Source organism: Eleutherodactylus coqui, chromosome 8 (genome assembly GCF_035609145.1).
Source record: "Eleutherodactylus coqui strain aEleCoq1 chromosome 8, aEleCoq1.hap1, whole genome shotgun sequence".
Lineage (NCBI taxonomy): Eukaryota > Metazoa > Chordata > Amphibia > Anura > Eleutherodactylidae > Eleutherodactylus > Eleutherodactylus coqui.
Window position 1 is genome coordinate 46,296,796 of NC_089844.1, and position 19,272 is coordinate 46,316,067.

The following is a 19,272-nucleotide window of genomic DNA, read 5'->3' on the forward strand; positions in this document are numbered from 1 at the left end:
GGCAGGGACAGTGGGGTGCGGGAAGATCAGGGCACCCTACCTGGCACTGGGGGGCAGAGTGCCGTAACACCAAGTCACTTCAGCCATTCCAATATTAGGCTATTGTTTATACTGGACTTCCTTAAAATATTTAAGGTGGCTCTAGCAATATTGTGCAAAACTAGCAGAAGACAACAGAGCTTCTCCGGGGACTTCTCCCCCATCCTTGTTTCCATGATATCAGGAGGGATAACAGTGAGTAATTTCTGCTAAATCATTAACTTCTTTATTTCCTATTATTAATGGAACCATCCTGAATGTAATCACCCAGTAAAATCTATAATTACTCATCCCGTTACTGGATTTATTGAGACAATGTTATGATATCCCCAGGAAAAGTCATTTATTTTAACATCCGTTCATAAAATAACAGGGGCAATGCTGCCAGTGAGGTGGAATCGGGATTTGGCTACAACATCTTTATGTAAAAACTTTTTGTCATAATGTATTGGCATAAAAAGAAACATTAAAGGGTTAAATGGGTCTTCCAGCCAAATGCCAGCCTTGTTGGTTTTCGCATGTAATGGGGTGGCGATTATACTGTGCATTGCATGATGGAGAAAAAACATCCAACGAAAGAGGAACCTGCGGACAGGAACAACTACTCATCTCTGAAAGGGGTCGGAGGAGGATGTCAGGAATCACTCTGATGAACAGGCGCCACACAGTCAGAAGCAGTCGAATATAACACTGGTGCTCCAACTAAGGTGTCCGAATGCACAATTTCCGGATGGGCTACAACACCAGGCGACCAGTTCCAGCTCCATTGTGTCTAAGAGAAACAGAAAGGCGAGACTTCAGTCACGCAGCAGTGGAAAACATCTCCTGTCAGATGGGTGCAGATTTCTGTTGCCACGTGCTGATAAGAAGTCAGAATTTGGCACAAGCAGCATGAATCGATGACCCCTTCCTGTCAGCTGGTCAGAACATGTCAGCAGCTCCATCTAATCTGCAGCAGCTACCAGAAGCTTCCTGTTCGCAGGGGCCGATATTCCTGCAGAACGATGTCTTTACCCAGTGGAATCTACTCCATGAGGAATTACTGCAGTTCCGAAGGCCAAAGGTAGTAGAATGGGCTGCTAGATGGGGGGCTCCTATAAAGTGGCCATTCACTGTATATGTTACTAGGGGCCGACTAGAGGCTCCAGGGTCATTTTCCTCTACCACAGGAGAACGGACCAGTGTCTTGGATCAGGTCGGTACTAGCATTGATTTCCATTTGTACCGGAGCCTAATTAGTAATAGGAGTCATGGTGGTCTTGCTGGCACAAACTGGAAATAAGCTTAGTAAACTCCCATGCCCCAGTTCATGCTAGATCTGGTTTAGTCTGGTAGCTTTCCGCCTGAAATTGTGCCCAGGGCATGGCAACCTCTTGAGGGCTTCTTGTATAATTCAAGAAGGAGGATTCCTGGCTCATGCCACTGCAAACTGGGTAACTAGGGAGCTGTATTTGGGCGGAACACAAAGTTCTTTCAGTGGACTGCTAACCGGTTCATACAAGACTTGAATTCCGATCTCAGGAAGAACAGAGTCTCTGAGGAGTGCCAGAGCTGTGCGCCATATACACCCGGGTTCCAGGTCTACTCATAAAGTCTAAAGATGTTCTTTGGTTGCAGGCTGTTAACCGATGGACAAGATTTGAAGAGTGGACACTTATTACCTTCCATTCCGTTGCCCATAGGGCCCTGATGCTGGTGGCCCCACAGGGGTCAGCCTTCACGCTAGCAGTACAGATTAGGTTCGTGTTCCCGCACTCTTCATGCCTGACCGCTGCTATCCCGGATACTAGTGTAGGATTGCGCACCCAAGCCCGCCACACCCGGGTCCACTCTTATCTCTCGCTCTTAAAGACACAGATGCTGCAAAAAAAATAACAGTATAACAATAAAAAAATAACGTACATCGCGAACATGAGCTTATCACACCCGTACATATATACATATGAGAAGAACCCTGCACCCAATACTTTGCTCAGGGACCTTCACCAATGTTGATTGGGCCCTGTTTCAGAGTCCAACCCTTTCCGAGACTTTTGGTCTCACGGCCCCCACTACATGTACGGCCTCTGACCCCCACCGTCTCCTCCGTTTACAGTGATGTCGTGAACAATGAAACTAGACTCTAGAGAAGGGAAGCGGGTTGTCTTCACCAATGAATCCAGGTTTAGTTTGGGCACTGGCAACAGCCGTGTTCATGTCTGGAGACCTCAGGTTGAGAGCCCCAATCCTGCTTTTGCTGTGGAGCGGCACACTGCCCCCTGCTGGTGTGATGGTCTGGGAGGCCATCACATACGATAGTCGGTCACCCCTAGTAGTGGTACGAGGGACAATGACAGCTCAGCGATATGTTCAGGACATCCTGCAGCCACATATGTTCCTCTCATGGCGGCTTCCAGCAGGATAATGCCCGGCCGCACACACAAGGGGTCACAGGAGCCCCCACAACATTGTCATGCTTCCGTGGCTGCCCGATTGCCTGATTTATCACCAATAGAGCACATATGGGACCATCTGGGATGCTAACTGCCACTGCCTACTAATTTGCACGATCTACAGGCTCAGTTACAGCAAATGTGGAGCAGTATGCCGCAGGATACCATAAGGTACGTCTCTATTCCCACCAATATCACATCATGTATCCAAGCTAGAGGTGGTACAACAGGGTACTAAAGCCTCCATGCCTGCCCGTATCACATCTTGTATCCAAGCTAGAGGCACTACAACAGGGTACTAGAGCCTCCATGTGCACCTGTATCACATCTTGTATCCAAGCTCGAGACAGTACAACAGGGTACTAGAGCCTCTATACCCACGAATATCACATCATGTATCCAAGCTAGAGACGGTACAACAGGGTACTAGACCTGTATCACATCTTGTATCCAAGCTACAGGTGCTACAATAGGGTACTACAGCCGCCATGCCCACCCTATCACATCTTGTATTCAAGCTAGAGCCAGTACAACAGGGTACTAGAACCTCCATGCCTGCTCATATCACATCTTGTATCCAAGCTAGAGGAGGTACAACAGGGTACTAGAGCCTCCATGCCTGCTCATATCACACCTTGTATCCAAGCTAGAAGGAGGTACAACAGGGTACTAGAGCCTCCATGCCCGTACGTATCACATCATGTATCCAAGCTAGAGGTGGTACAACAGGGTACTAGAGCCTCCATGCCCGTCCGTATCACAACTTGTATCCCAGCTAGAGGTGGTACAACAGGGTACTAGAGCCCCCATGCAAGGGATCGGTTCTCCACCATGAATGATGCTTTTGCTCTGACATTGTAACCACTTACTTATATCAGTGCTACAATCACACAGAGAAGGTTTAATTGCATTTCGACAACTTCTAGGGGAGGATTTTTTTGACAATGGGTGTAATTGCTACTTATCACAACATGAAAAATGATTCTGAGCATTACATCTTCCCCATAGTATTGGGGTGTCCCTCCCCGCAGGTTTGTACACGCTCCTCTCTGTGTCCGTACAATCGGCTCCATGTGCGGCCTCATCAGAAAAAAATTACTTTGTGTCCAAATATATTCCCCATCTTCAGTTGCAGCAGAACAGCGAAGAAACAAAACATTGAGCTCCCGAGGGAAGGAGCCGGAGTGTGAACGATTATTGAGAAGCATTAATAGCCCGCGAATCCAGATCTGGCCGAGCAAGATAAGACCAGACGTTGTATTCCAGCAAATGCGAAAAAAAGACAACGAGAAATAGCAGCGCAGACGAGGAACGGAAGCCGAGATCACAAGGAGCTAGAAGTGGTTTCAGCTTCTAAGAGCTTTTTAACCAGTGCTCACAGCAATAAAGCGAATCAGAAGAGGCAGCTGCATCGCAACAAAAATCCAGTTCACAGCGGTGGCCGCAAAGCCTTCAATCAACTTAATTTATCGTGAGCCTCGCACTGGGGAGTCCGTGTGACGGGAAAGTACACAGAAGCAGCGACATCCTGCACCCGACAAGCTGCTGCCTCATTCCTCACTTTGTTTTAGCCAGTTCAATACGTATACATTATATATATATATTATATATATATATATATATACACTGCAGATTTAAAAGCCAACTACATACTGGCGTAAGGGGCGGGTCCCTTATAACATATGACTTCTAACATTTCAATATACGTACCCCACTCCCATCTCCTGTACATCTACTTACAAGTTTCTTGTAAGGGGTTGATGCCATTTTCTCCATAGTGACGCCACCTGCTGTGGTGATAGCACTATTAGTAAAATGATACTATGGCACAGAGAAACTGGCCGCCATGGTCATGCGACATATCCACTATACAACGAGAGTTGCGGATGATCACAGACCGTTGGGGGGGGACGCAGAGAATCGGTAAGAGGAGTAGATTGAAACGTCATTTTGAAAAATGTCATTAAAAACAATAAAACTGAAACTTTGATAAATGCCACAAAGTAAGTGAAGACACAAGATACGTCTCATTATGTGTCTCCATTCTTAAAGGAGTTCAAGCACAAAATCGTTTTCTGCACCATATTTTTCTGGTGCTTGTGATTATGGACCCCTGTCAACAGCTTTGAGAACATTGGTTCTATTGTGGAGGCCTCTTCTTACTTGTCTTCCTCTACTTCCTCTTCTTACTTGTCTTCCTCTACTTCCTCTTCTTACTTGTCTTCCTCTACTTCCTCTTCTTACTTGTCTTCCTCTACTTCCTCTTCTTACTTGTCTTCCTCTACTTCCTCTTCTTACTTGTCTTCCTCTACTTCCTCTTCTTACTTGTCTTCCTCTACTTCCTCTTCTTACTTGTCTTCTTCTACTTCCTTTTCTTACTTGTCTTCCTCTACTTCCTTTTCTTACTTGTCTTCCTCTACTTCTTCTTCTTACTTGTCTTCCTCTACTTCTTCTTACTTGTCTTCCTCTACTTCTTCTTACTTGTCTTCCTCTACTTCTTCTTACTTGTCTTCCTCTACTTTCTCTTCTTACTTGTCTTCCTCTACTTCTTCTTCTTACTTGTCTTCCTCTACTTCCTCTTCTTTCTCATCTTTTTCTTTCTTCCTATTCTTCTTCTTCCACATCTCCTTTTTCTTTACCTCCTTCATCATCTTCCCCAACTTTCCCATCTTCCTCAAATTCCTCTTCTGTCTCATCTTCCTCTTCTTTCTATCTTGCTTTTCTTCCTCCTTTTATCCATTTGTTTTCTTCCTATTCTTTCTCTTCTACCTCATGTTCTCCTTAAAGGGGTTGTCCCGCGGCGAAATGCAATTTTTTTTTCAACCTACCCCCGCATTCTGCCCCGTTAAAATCAATACCGTTTGTAATTAAAAAAAAAAAAAAAAATCGCTTACCTCCTTCCCAGTTCGCGCATCTTCTTTTCTTCTTTTAAAGATGGCCGCTGGTCCTTTCCCAATGATGCACCGCGGTTTTCTCCCATGGTGCACCGCGGGTCTTCTCCCATGGTGCACCATGGGCTCTCTGCGGTCCATTGCCGATTCCAGCCTCCTGATTGGCTGGAATCGGCACACGTGATGGGGCGGAGCTACGCAATGATGCGTAGAAGGGGCGGAGCCAGAACGCCGCTCGTGCCCGGACCGACCAGAAGGGAGAAGACCCTTCTGCGCAAGCGCGTCTAATCGGGCGATTAGACGCTGAAATTAGACGGAGCCATGGAGACGGAGATGCCAGCAACAGAGTGGGTAAGTGAATAACTTCTGTATGGCTCATATTTAATGCACGATGTATATTACAAAGTGCATTAATATGGCCATACAGAAGTGCTTAACCCCACTTGCTGCCGTGGGACAACCCCTTTAACTTCCCAGTCTTTCTCTTCTTCATCTCATTTCTAGTTTTGCTCTTTTTCCTCCTCTTATCCACCTTCCTCGTTCTCCCGATCTTCTTCCAATCCTTCCTCATCATCTTCTGCTTCATCATCTTCTTTTTCTTTCTAGTCTTCCACTTCTTCCTTATCTTTTCTTCCTATTCTTTATATTTCTCTTCTAATGTCTTTTCTTTCTCGTTTTCCTCAACTGCCTAATCCTTATCTTCTTCCTCATCTTCATTTTTCTAGTTTTCCTCATCTTTTTTCTAATTTTATTCTTCTTCCTCAGTTTATCTGCCTTCTCTGTTTTCCTTATCTTCCTCTTCTTCATCTTCTTTCTCTTCTTATCTTCCCTTTCTTTGTTTTCCTCATCTTTCCCATATTCTGTTTCTTATTCTTTCCAGTTTTTTTCATCTTTCTTTCTTCTTTGTCTTCCTCTTCATCTTCGCCTCTGTCTATTCTTCCTCTTCTTCCTACACTTCCTCCTCGTCCTCTTCTTTTTTTCTCTATTCTTCCTCTTCTTCCTTGTCTTTCTCATCTTCCTCTTATTGTTTTATCTCTGTCTTCCTTATCTCCCTCTTCTTCCTCTCGATAGTCTTCCTAACTTTCCTCTTCTTCCCTATTTTCTTCATCTCATACATTTGCCTCAGTCTTATCATCTTTGAATCCTCGTCTTATTTCTGGAAGAATCTTAAGCAGTCCATTAATAAGTGATGAGGTTAATGCCAGGGCCTTGTGGTCTCCTTGCTCTCCAGCCTGTTAGTCGCAGACTCGCCTCTTGCCCCCCCTGGCTGCCCCACCATTTTACATTTGAATTATATTTTGTTTCTTCGTCTTAATAATTTATTTCTTAAACGTCTGATTTTTTATTTTTTCATGAAATTGATTTTTCGCTTTGACCGTTTCTCGCTCAGGTGAGGAGGAATCGATCTTGTCTCCCCGGATACTGAAGAATTTTGCAGACAGATTTTTTTATGCTTAAATAGAGTTTCTAGGGCCATGATGCAATAGGGCGATTCACCTTCTCCGTTCCTGGTTGGTTCTTGTATCACTATACCCCTCGCCTGGGGGAAGGGAAGGGAGAAACCCTGTGGGCATCACAAAATGGTACCCAGGAGGGCTCATAGACATGAAGTTGAGTGTTCAAGATATTTCTGGTGCAGCTTTAGGAGTTCAGTAAAAAGGGATGGAATTTGTGCCTAAAGGGATCACCACTAGAGATGAGCGAACGTACTCGGTAAGGGCGATTTCGCAATCGAGCACCACGATTTTCGAGTACTTCACTACTCGAAAAGTACTCGGGTGCGCTGTGGGTGAGCGGGGGGTTGCAGCGGGGAGTGGGGGGGAGAGGGAGAGAGAGAGGGCTCCCCCCTGTTCCCCGCTGCTACCCCCCACTCCCCTCTGCAACCCCCCGCCCCACAGCGCACCCGAGTACTTTTCACCCAAGTAGTGAAGTACCCGAAAATCGCGGTGCTCGATTGCGAAATCGCCCTTACCGAGTACGTTCGCTCATCTCTAATCGCCACATAAATAGGGGCGACTATATTGGACAAAGTGAGGCATATTTATTAAACCCTTATGCCAGAATTCTGGCATGAAAAAGTTGCAATTTTGTGTCAAAATTGCAACTTTTTGAGCATTTAAACCAAGCCCAGATATTTTTTTAAAGTAGGTGAGGCCTATTGTTAGGGGGCGTGGCTATGCACAGCCAATCAGGTTGACTATAATTGACATGAGAATCTGACTTAAATTGTAGCTGAAACTTACGGCAGTCTGTGGATGATGCAGGTTTCAGTCTGGCAACAAAAGTGACACCAGATGTAACAAATGTATTAACCCCTTAACAACCACATATATGTTTTTTGATGGTGGTCGTCAAGGGGCTTTATTCTGCAGCGCCGTGTTTTGACAGAGCCAGCATGAGAAAGCTAATGCAGGTCTCCTGTTCCAGGCGGAGAGGGTTCTGGGCTGTCGGATGACAACCCAGCATTTGTTTAACAGTGAAGACTGAAGAAACTTTAGATCACCGCAGTTTAACCCCTTTACATGTGACCATAGCATGTAAAACACTGACAGAGGAAGGGGCCTCCCTCTGTCCCCCATCAGACCTGTGATCTCGGCGTCCCGAGGGGTTGCTATGGCATTTGGCCTCAGAGTCTGCCAGCTACGGTGTACCCAAAAATGATGCCATTAAAAGATACAACTTGTCCTGCAGAAAAATAAGCCCTGATATGGCCATGTCAATGGAAATATTTAAAAAGTTACGGTCTAGGAATGTGATGCAAAAAAAACCTAAAAAATTAGTTGGTTATTAAAGCGCAAACAGGCTTGGTCACCAAGGGGTTAAGATGCTGCACTTATTGACACATTTGTCACACTTATGCCAGTATGTCTTTACTTAGACAAGCGTAGCAAATGCCAATCTAAGTCAAAATGTCCCGCTGTTTGCAGAGCTTACGCCAATGAAGAAAGCCCTGAGGAGGAGGAAGATCGTCATTATGTTTATTGAGAGCTGTGGGTTGTCCTCATGGGAGGGCTGCACTAATTAACATACTCCCACCTCCTACATATAGCTCCACTTCTATCCATGATGATCACGGGAGCGGCGCCAAGGACTGCGGCACAAAACTACTGAATATCTTCTTGAACAGTCTTGGGCAGTAAGAGTTCGGCCTCGGTCACACGGGCGACGATTTTGTCACGTTGCTACAATGCTACAAATCACATGTATGTGAAGTACATGCTTTCCTATGGGTTCCTTCACACATGCGATGTTTTGTAGCATGCAACAACCCAACACAAACACCTTGCGGGTCCGGCTATATGCCCACAACTCATGAGGTTTTGTAGCCCGTGTTTCCCTATGGAGTCTTCCTCTCTGTTGCATCGCATGAAAACGCGATTTTCATGCAGTGCGATGCAACTTTGACAGTAGGAAATCCTCTTAACAGAACCATAACCTAAGCACTAAATGAAGAAAAAGAATAAAGAAAAAACACATACATCACCTTATAAGCACTCTCTGACGCCACAACATCTTCTCCTCTGGTCCCGGCACTGTTTCTCTTCATTATCTTCTGGCTGGAGATTGAAAAATCCCCGCCTCCTGGAAGTGCTAGCTGTGATTGGCTGATGCTTAGCCAATCACTGCCAGTGCCCGATAAATGGCTGTGATTGAACCAGCGGTGCCCCAGTCAACGCGGGAGAGGTGCTATATACTTATATATATTTTTTTTTTTTCAGGCACAGCTTATTTTCGAGGTAAGGTTTATATTTCAAGCCCCTCCCCACCGCCACCCCCCGAAAACCCTCTCATGTGAAGCTACAAAGTCGCACGACTTTAACGGATCCCAAGCAAACGGAAACCTGTCTGTTTGCTGTCTTTCTTTTTGAAACCATATTGAAATCAACGTTTCTGTTTTATTTCGGATTCTCTCCTTCAAAAACAGAGGAGACAGATGGCAACCCTGAACTGACCCTAACGCAGGGGTGGAGGCACCCTAACACCTGTAAGGGCTCGTTCCCACCTACGTTTAGTCACAATTCCATTTCTCTGTTCCTTTTTTGGAGCAGTTAAAATGGAATGAAAGCGGAAATAAACATTTGCTTGTTTTGCCTATTAATTTCAGAGGGTTTTCAAAAAATAGAAAAATAAACAGAAAGCTTTCATTTCGCTCCAGTTCCGTTAAGTTCCCCTTTTTTACAGGAGCAGATAATGCAGTCTGCAGCGTATGGCCTCCTGCCCACGGCTGGGTCAGAGTCCGACTGCGAAATCTCACAGCGGAATCAGACCCGGCGCCCCCCAGAGACCCCATACTCACCTCTCTGGATTCGCCGCAAGCATCTCGGCCGGTGCGCATGAGCAGTGCATGATGCGCAGGCGCTGGGCTGTGACGCGATTACCCGCAATACTTCCGCTGTGCTTACAGTGGAACTATCGCGGTTCGGACGGCTTCCACTGACTGCAATGGAAGCTGTCCGTGCAATTTTCCGCACAGAATAGAACATGCTGCGATTCTCCCCCTCGCGAGCGGAAAATCCCAGTTGGTTTCCGCTCGTGGGCATGGGAGAATCATTTACCATTACATGTCTTTGGACGGACATTGCTGCAAAATTCGCAGCAGGCGTCTGGCCGCAGCCATAATGCATCCATGGGCATTAGGCCTAAGGCTCTATTCACATTTGCACTTTGTTATGGGAGCAAGAAAACGGAATCTCCTGGATGAACGGATCCGTCTCATAACAGAACCAAACCGCGCTGAACGGACGCACATAGTATAATGGGGACCGCTCAGTTTTCCTGGATGAAAAAGTCCTGCATCCATTGATTTCATTTCGACTTGCTTGATTCTCGCGCGATATTACTACGCACGAGAAAAGATGGGTCATGTTCTATCTGCTTTTTTTTTTTACTGTGTGCAATAGCGCAAAACATAAACAGTAAATAAAATGAATTTTGACTCATTCAAGCGCAAATTTGCTCCATAGCGGTGACTCTATTTACGCATGCGCTCGTCTCTTTTAGCCCTCATACACAAATGTGAATGGGCGCTATAAAGAGATGCGCAACAACCACTATCATAAAACCTGAGATACTCTGCCGCAGTCCGGCGCACAGAACCGAAGGGCGTCTTACAACGTGTCCGGGCGGACAAACATCTAAGGTCACTCTCACACATGCGTTCAGACGACACCGCTTAAAATCGCAGCATTTTTTGCCGCGATTTTGAACGCATGTTGCAGGGGTTGACCGCGCTTTTTAACGCACCCCAAGATTGTGATGGGTGATGAGGTGCATTAAAAAATGCTAAAACGAGCAAAAATAGCGCATATCTGCAAGGTCCCTTTGAAATCAATATCGGTATTGTACCGCGATCAGCGTGCCACTCGGGATGCCACGCTAATCGCGGTTAAAAGCATCTGGTGTGAGAGCGGCCTCACGCACACTTATTTTGTCAGCATTTAATGCGGGGTTTAAAATGCAGCGCTAAATCCTGTAAGACGCCTGCATTGACTTCCGTGGGGATTCTCAGGCCACTCTCACACATGCGCTTTTACCGCAATTACCGTTTTTTGAACACTGCGCTAATTGCGGTAAAACACTCCCATAGATTTCAATGGGGCCTTGCAGATTGATTTCAAGCGCTGTCTGCTCCATTATGGCGCATTGCCGCACTTTTTAACGCACCTCATCACCCATCACAATGATGGGGTGCCTTAAAAAAATGCTGTTGAACGCAGTGACCTTTGTTCGAAAATGCCAATAAAAATCATGGTAAAACGTTGTGATCAAAATCGAGCAGACGAGCGTTTAAGGGCAGAGTTTTTAAGGCGCTGTCTATTCTATTTTAAGGCGTTCCAGCACATTTACACGCGATGCGTCGCCCATTGTGAAACGCATCAACGCAGCTGAAAACGCAGAAAACGCCGCCTTAAAGCATGCAACGTTTTTACAAGCAACCTGTGTGAGAGAGGCCTAAGAAATGATCACAGCACCAAAAACTCTGATATCCTGACTAGCACATTGTTGCAAACCCTCAGCTATAGGTCAGCTAAGATTTTCAGCTACTGAACATAAAGAAGAACATTGCTATTCACTGACAGCAAGCATAGATTGTGAATATGTTAAGGAAAGAAACAGAAAAAATGCAGCAGAAAGTTGCAGAACTTCTCAATATACAATTATTACAAGCGTTGTACCAGAACTGCAAGTTATCCTCCCATCCACAGGATAGCCACAGCAAAGGAGATAACAAGCTGATGAGTCGGGCTCTCACCAATGATACCCTCGCCAATCTCGAGAATGGGACTACTGTCCCCCCTGATCTCCTGTCACTGCGGGGATCGCTTCTCCCCCGCAGTTATGTCACTGTAAATGGAGTGCTGGCCGAGTACATGCAGGCAGTGCACCATTCACTTCAATGGGGCTGACAGAAATAGCCGGGCGGCACCCACTCAGGTACCTCCGCAATCCCAATAAATGGAGTGGTAGCCCGCTTGTGCGGCCAGCACTTCTTTCAGTCTTCTCTTCACTGTAGAAGGTACAGTAACCTTGCAGTGAGGAGGACGAGGGACACGGGAGCCCTGCTCTCGAGATCCACGGGGGTCTCATCTGTGAGACCCCCACTAATCAGCAAGTTATCCCCCAACCATGTGGCTCGGGAATAACGTATAATTGGGGTACAAGCCCTTTAAAGGGGTATTTTCATACCCACAGGACACCCCACGAAGGTCTGATAGACATAGATCCTGCCTCTGTGACCTGCAACTCTAGTTTTCGTCACCGCTACCCCTAGCCCACTCAATGCAGTAGCGGGGTGGTCGGGATTTAAGGAAAAGTCCAAGCAGACATTACTACGCTGTTTCCATAACTCACATAGAAGTCAACGGGGGTGTGGCCAACCATACTGTTTCTACATTTCACCAGTTAAAAAACTGCATAACTCGCTGTTCTACGCAGTTTCCGTTACTTCCATTGACTTCTATGTGAGTTTTGAAAAAGGAGCAGCAATATCTGCTTGGCTGTTTCCATAAGTCCTGACCACCTGCAGCCACCGCATACAGCTGACCCCAGGACAGAATTAGAGAGACGGGGGAATACCCCTTTAATGAGTGACAAGTGCCACAGCGCGCAAAATACTCAGTTAAACCCACCTGACCATTAACTTGGAGAAAAGTATCATTTTGAACTAAGTTCACAAAGAAAATAGAACACAATGGCCTCTGCTCCTAAACCTACCCAGTAGAAAAAGCAAAATCTAACACATCCCCGACGTGACCCTGCGCCGCCACTCCCACACGGCCAAAGGCTTACAAAAAAATTGGGATTTGGATTTGAAAAATCTTTTCTCTTTCTGTAATTCGCATCTTGTGCAGCTCTGAGCCGCCTTATCTGAGATATTCTGTACAAAGACGCCTTCTAGGATGCTACTGCGCAGCTCTCTCCTGCCATCTAGTGTCCACACTGCAGAATGCAGTCCATCATTATCCTGAATAGCCAATTCCTCCCGGGCAGCGGTGTTCTATTAAAGGGAGCAATTCTAATAATAATTGTTGTTTATCTAGTACCAACATATTTCTCGGTGCTGTACAAACTAAGTAAGATATTACAGGATCAGAGCCCTGCTCACAAGAGCTTACAATCTACGAGAAAATAGAGGGGGACATAAGAGCTTAGAAGTGTAGGGTAACCGCTGTTTTTAGGTTTAGAAATGTGTTTTAATGGACTTGCCCAACACCCCTGGTATAGGGGTGGTATAGTTCAGTCCTAAACCCCTGGACATTGGTAAGAAAACCCCAGACATTGAGTTGACAGGTTGACATAAAAGGGTAGAGGGGGGGATGGTCTCCAGCACAGAGAGTCTGCAGCAAATGGGGATCTAGGGGGAGCTGCCTATGGCAGTAGGTCTCTCACAGGTGAGAGAGCTGCTTCATACTGGCAGGTGGCCAAATATTTCATAGTTACCAGCAGGGACGCAGCTACAGGCTCATGAGCCCGGGTTCAAAAGTTTATCTTGGAGTCCCCCCAACTTTTCTAAACCCCTTAACACAGAGGCATAACTTGAAGCTCCCGGGCCCCAATGCAAGACCTGTAAGAGGGCCCCCAACTATAATGCTTAATTCATAGCACAGGGCTCCCTGCATGGAGAGGAGAGGCCTTCTGGGCCACCTAAGGCTCCTGGGCCCGGGTGCAACCGCATCCCCTGCATCCGCTATAGTTATGCCAGTGGTTACCAGTAATATATATACACACACATATATAATAGCTGATATACCATCTTCCCCCCAGTTAATTTAGTGCAGGTGTTTACACATAGAGGGATGTTAGATTCTCCTTAGACTGCATGTACCGATGTCCCTCTGCAGAATGTGCCACCCCTCCCACCTTCCTCACTTTTTACCTTTAAAACGAACGCCCCTTTTTATTCAAATTTACCCCCAGACTGGGGGTTACAGCCCCTTCTTAGCCTTAAAGGCTCCATCCCTGCAGTCCATGGCCGCTGTCTTTGTCTCAGTAAATGCCCACAGAGGTGACTTAGATTATTTTTACTATAAACACATAGAGGATCGATAGATTCTCCTCAGTATATACACATAGAGGTGAGGTAGATTCTCCTCAGTATATACACACAGAGGTGAGGTAGATTCTCCACAGTATATACACATAGAGGTGAGGTAGATTCTCCACAGTATATACACATAGAGGTGAGGTAGATTCTCCACAGTATATACACATAGAGGTGAGGTAGATTCTCCTCAGTATATACACACAGAGGTGAGGTAGATTCTCCACAGTATATACACATAGAGGTGAGGTAGATTCTCCTCAGTATATACACACAGAGGTGAGGTAGATTCTCCACAGTATATACACATAGAGGTGAGGTAGATTCTCCACAGTATATACACATAGAGGTGAGGTAGATTCTCCACAGTATATACACATAGAGGTGTGGAAGATTCTCCTCAGTATATACACACAGAGGTGAGGTAGATTCTCCTCAGTATATACACAGAGGTGAGGTAGATTCTCCTCAGTATATACACATAGAGGTGAGGTAGATTCTCCTCAGTATATACACATAGAGCTGAGGTAGATTCTCCTCAGTATATACACATAGAGGTGAGGTAGAGTCTCCACAGTATATACACATAGAGGTGAGGTAGATTCTTCTCAGTATATACACACAGAGGTGTGGTAGATTCACCTCAGTATATACACACAGAGGTGAGGTAGATTCTTCTCAGTATATACACACAGAAGTGTGGTAGATTCTCCACAGTATATACACATAGAGGTGAGGTAGATTCTTCTCAGTATATACACACAGAAGTGTGGTAGATTCTCCACAGTATATACACATAGAGGTGAGGTAGATTCTCCACAGTATATACACATAGAGGTGAGGTAGATTCTTCGCAGTATATACACATAGAGGTGAGGTAGATTCTCCTCAGTATATACACAGAGGTGCGGTAGATTCTCCTCAGTATATACACATAGAGGTGAGGCCGATTCTCCACAGTATATATACATAGAAGTGAGGTAGACTCTTCTCAGTATATACACATAGAGGTGAGGTAGATTCTTCTCAGTATATACACACAGAAGTGTGGTAGATTCTCCACAGTATATACACATAGAGGTGAGGTAGATTCTCCACAGTATATACGCATAGAGGTGAGGTAGATTCTCCTCAGTATATACACATAGAGGTGAGGTAGATTCTCCTCAGTATATACACATAGAGGTGAGGTAGATTCTCCACAGTATATACACATAGAGCTGAGGCAGATTCTCCACAGTATATATACATAGAGGTGAGGTAGACTCTTCTCAGTATATACACATAGAGGTGAGGTAGATTCTCTTCAGTATATATACACAGAGGTGAGGTAGATTCTCCTCAGTATATACACACAGAGGTGAGGTAGATTCTCCTCAGTATATACACACAGAGGTGAGGTAGATTCTTCTCAGTATATACACACAGAGGTGAGGTAGATTCTCCTCAGTATATACACATAGAGGTGAGGTAGATTCTTCTCAGTATATACATACACACAGAGGTGAGGTAGATTCTCCTCAGTATATACACAGAGAGGTGAGGTAGATTCTCCTCAGTATATACACATAGAGGTGAGGTAGATTCTTCTCAGTATATACACACAGAGTTTAGGTAGATTCACCTCAGTATATACACATAGAGGTGAGGTAGATTCTCCTCAGTATATACACATAGAGGTGAGGTAGATTCTCCTCAGTATATACACATAGAGGGGAGGTAGATTCTCCTCAGTATATACACATAGAGGTCAGGTAGATACTTCTCAGTATATACACATACAGGTGAGGTAAATTCTTCTCAGTATATACACACAGAGGTGTGGTAGATTCACCTCAGTATATAAACATAAAGATGAGGTAGATTGTTCTCAGTATACAAATCATTTCCTTAGTTCTTTTCTCAGAACTTAAAGCCTATCTCATGTATCACAGATTTCTTCATGCTTAGAATTGATTATTAAGGTTGCGACTTCTCTACTTTTCTGATTTAGAATGTAAAGAATGAACGTGGCAAATTTCATGTTTATGAGGTTCAGATGTGTGTTATTAGTTACATGACAGAGGGGTGCACTTACTTTTGCATTTAGAATTGAATAATTAAGTTGCAAGTGCTTTACTTTTCCTATGTAGGATCTAAAGAATGGTTGTGCCAAATTTCACATTTGTACGATACAGGGAAGTTACATAACATAGGGGGTCACTTACTTTTGCACTTGGAATTGAATAATAGAGTTGTGACCCCTTTACTTTTCCTATTTAGGACGTAAAGAATGCCCCTGCCAAATTTCATGTTTGTACGACACTGGGAAGTTAGAGAATTAGTGGCGAGTCAGTCAGTCAGTCAATCAGTTAGTGAGTGAGCCAGTCAGTCAATCAGTGAGTCAGTCAATCAGTCAGTCAGTCAGTGAGTCAGTCAGTCAGTGAGTCAGTCAATCAGTCAGTCAGTGAGTGAGTTAGTCAGTGAGTGAGTTAGTCAGTGAGTGAGTGAGGGCTTTCGTCTTTATATATATGGATACTAGGCAGTGTAAAAAAAAAACCTCTCTCTCAATTAGAAACTGTCAGCAAGCAGGTCAGCTGTTCTCCAGTGCCCTTGCTCTAGCATTATTATTTTAAGGTCAATTCATTAATATACAGTATTATATGCATTGAATCACCAGTATGCAGACACTTTAAATAGTCAACTAGTAATTATTGGGTAATTATAGGAAATGCATCACTAAGGCCTCCCTCCCACAGGGCGTTTTATACAGCGTTTAGCCCTGCCTTTTCAGCCCAGCGCTAAACGCTGTACAACACTCCCATTCATTTCAATGGGGCTGCTCACACAGGGCTGAAAACGCAGCGCCTCCCAACGCTGCGCTTTGACAGCGATGCATGTTCTATTTTGGGGCGTTTTCAGCCCTGCGCCGCCCATTAAAATGAATGGGCAGCGATTTCAGCACTGCTGAAAACGCGGCAACACTTGGTGCCGCATTTTTGGCAGCGTTAACCGCTCACCGATTTTCGGGGGGAGGGCTTGTAATAGAATCCCTACCATGAAAAACAGTCCCAGCTGGCTAGATAAACCCCACACAGGGGGATATATCTAAATCTTTATTGGAGTGCAGAGATTCCGTTATTAAACTAAAAGAAAAAACAAAGTAAAATTTTAAATGCAAACAGGGAATATGAATTATCTCTCCATACATCACATAAGTAAGAAATACAACCCAACATCTCCATATATTATGGGGTTTTTAAACCCATAAGACAAATGGGCGTGGTTCCGCTAGGATACCATCCTTAAAGGGGTTGTCTCGAGGAAGCAGTGAATTTTTTTTTTTGCCCAGTCCCCCTAATTAAGCATACATTACTAAGCCCCCCTGTAAATGACTTTTCTAGCTGGTTTGTACTTACAGTTCTAGCGTTTCAGCAACTTATAAAAATTTTCCCAAGATGGCCGCCGGCTCTTTTCCCATCACTTGCTGTAGCCCGACGTGCGCGCTCCCGAGACGCTACCAGCTGTGTCTCCCTGACAACCAGGATTGCCCCGCAGCCGCCGACCGGACCCCTGGATTGAACGCGGCCGACCACGGCACACAGTCACCCACCGCCAGGCAGCAGGTAACCGGCGCAGCCCCCCCCCGTCACAGCGACAGCCCCCCCCCCCGGCACAGCGACAGCCCCCCCCCCCGGCACAGCGACAGCCCCCCCCCAAGACACAGCGGCAGCCCCCCCGGCCCATCACTTACCTGGGCGGCAGGACGGCGGGACAGCTGGGCGGCTTCTCGGGACAGCTGTGCGGCTCTGCACCTTCCTCTAACAGAGGATGGTACAGAATGGCCGCTCCAGAGCAGTGACAGCTCGTCTGCGCATGCGCAGAAGAGCTGTAGCGGCGAGCACACTGAAGCGGCTCGTGCTGAGAGGAGAAGACCGGACTGCGCAAGCGCATCTAAAAAAGCAAGCTGCCAGCGAATTTAGACGGAACCATGGAGACGAGGACGCTAGCAACGGAGCAGGTAAGTGAATAACTTCTGTATGGCTCATATTTAATGCACGATGTACATTACAAAGTGCATTAATATGGCCATACAGAAGTGTATAACCCCACTTTCTGCCGCGAGACATCCCCTTTAATCTGCGGGGATGTTATTGATTCATCATCCTTCTATAGTCTTACAAAATATTGTAAGTTGGGAACATTAACAAAGGTTATCCTCTGGATCAACACAGGAGGATAGACAGGCTGGACTAGATGGACATTGTCTTCATTTGGCCTTACATACTATGTTACTATGTATCCAGGGACTCCAAATCTTTTCATTTTGTCTTGGCGTATAGCTATGAGTTTTTCATTCAAAAGAATTTTATTTATGCGTGATATAAAAGATTCAAATGGGAGTGTTGGTTTCCGCCACTGCTGTGCTATCGAAATACGTGCTGCCATAGTAATATATTGCAGCAATTTAAAAGGGGCATTGCGTATACCTGCGGGGGTTTTTCCCAGCAGTAAGACATAAGGATTGAGTCCAAGACTCTTCCCAATCACAGAAGCTATGAGATGGGAGACCCTTCTCCAAAAAGCTTGCGCTATTGAACATGTCCACCAAATGTGGTGATGTGAGCCTATGTCGTCGCAGCCTCGGAAACATTAATTGGAGATCTCTGGGTAGATAGGATTAAGCCTCTCAGGTACCAGCTAAGCTCTATGTAACACCTTTAAGGATGTCTCTGTCGAAGAGACTTGCCAGCTGTTCTTGCTTAAAGTGTCACAGCAGTGGTGCCAACAGTCTAATGACAAGGAGGGATGCAAATCTGATCCCATTGAAACATAAAGGGAAGCTTGGAATCTTGTAATGTTTCATTTAGAATATTATAGAAGTGGGATAGAGTGCCTGGATGTGTGGGGCAGAATTTACATATGGCTTGCATGCGACTCATCTCTATCTTAACTGATGATGGTATAATAGAGGACCAGTAATGGAAAACCTGCATTCTTCTCCAGCATTCTTCTGGTGGTGGTTTATATTGGTTATTAAAAGAGGATATTGATATCATTTTACCATATATGAGAAAGTCATATAGGGAGGTCAGTCTATTTGTTTGCCACCATATGAATGAGCCCTAACTATTAGAGAGTAAGTAGCACTGCCCGAGTATTTCAGAGAAGGAGTAGAGAAATAATGTGAAAACTGACTTCATTTTGGGGTGCTGGACATTTTTGGAGGTGTCAGTATGGGGCAGCCTTTAACGTACTTTGTAGACCTAGAGTGAAATCATGTATTAAGGTCACGGTATAACTTAGCAAGCTGTCAGACGACAGCTATACCTTCTGAACCCTCATACACATTAATGTTGGGTTCAACCAAACATGCATGTGTTCTACT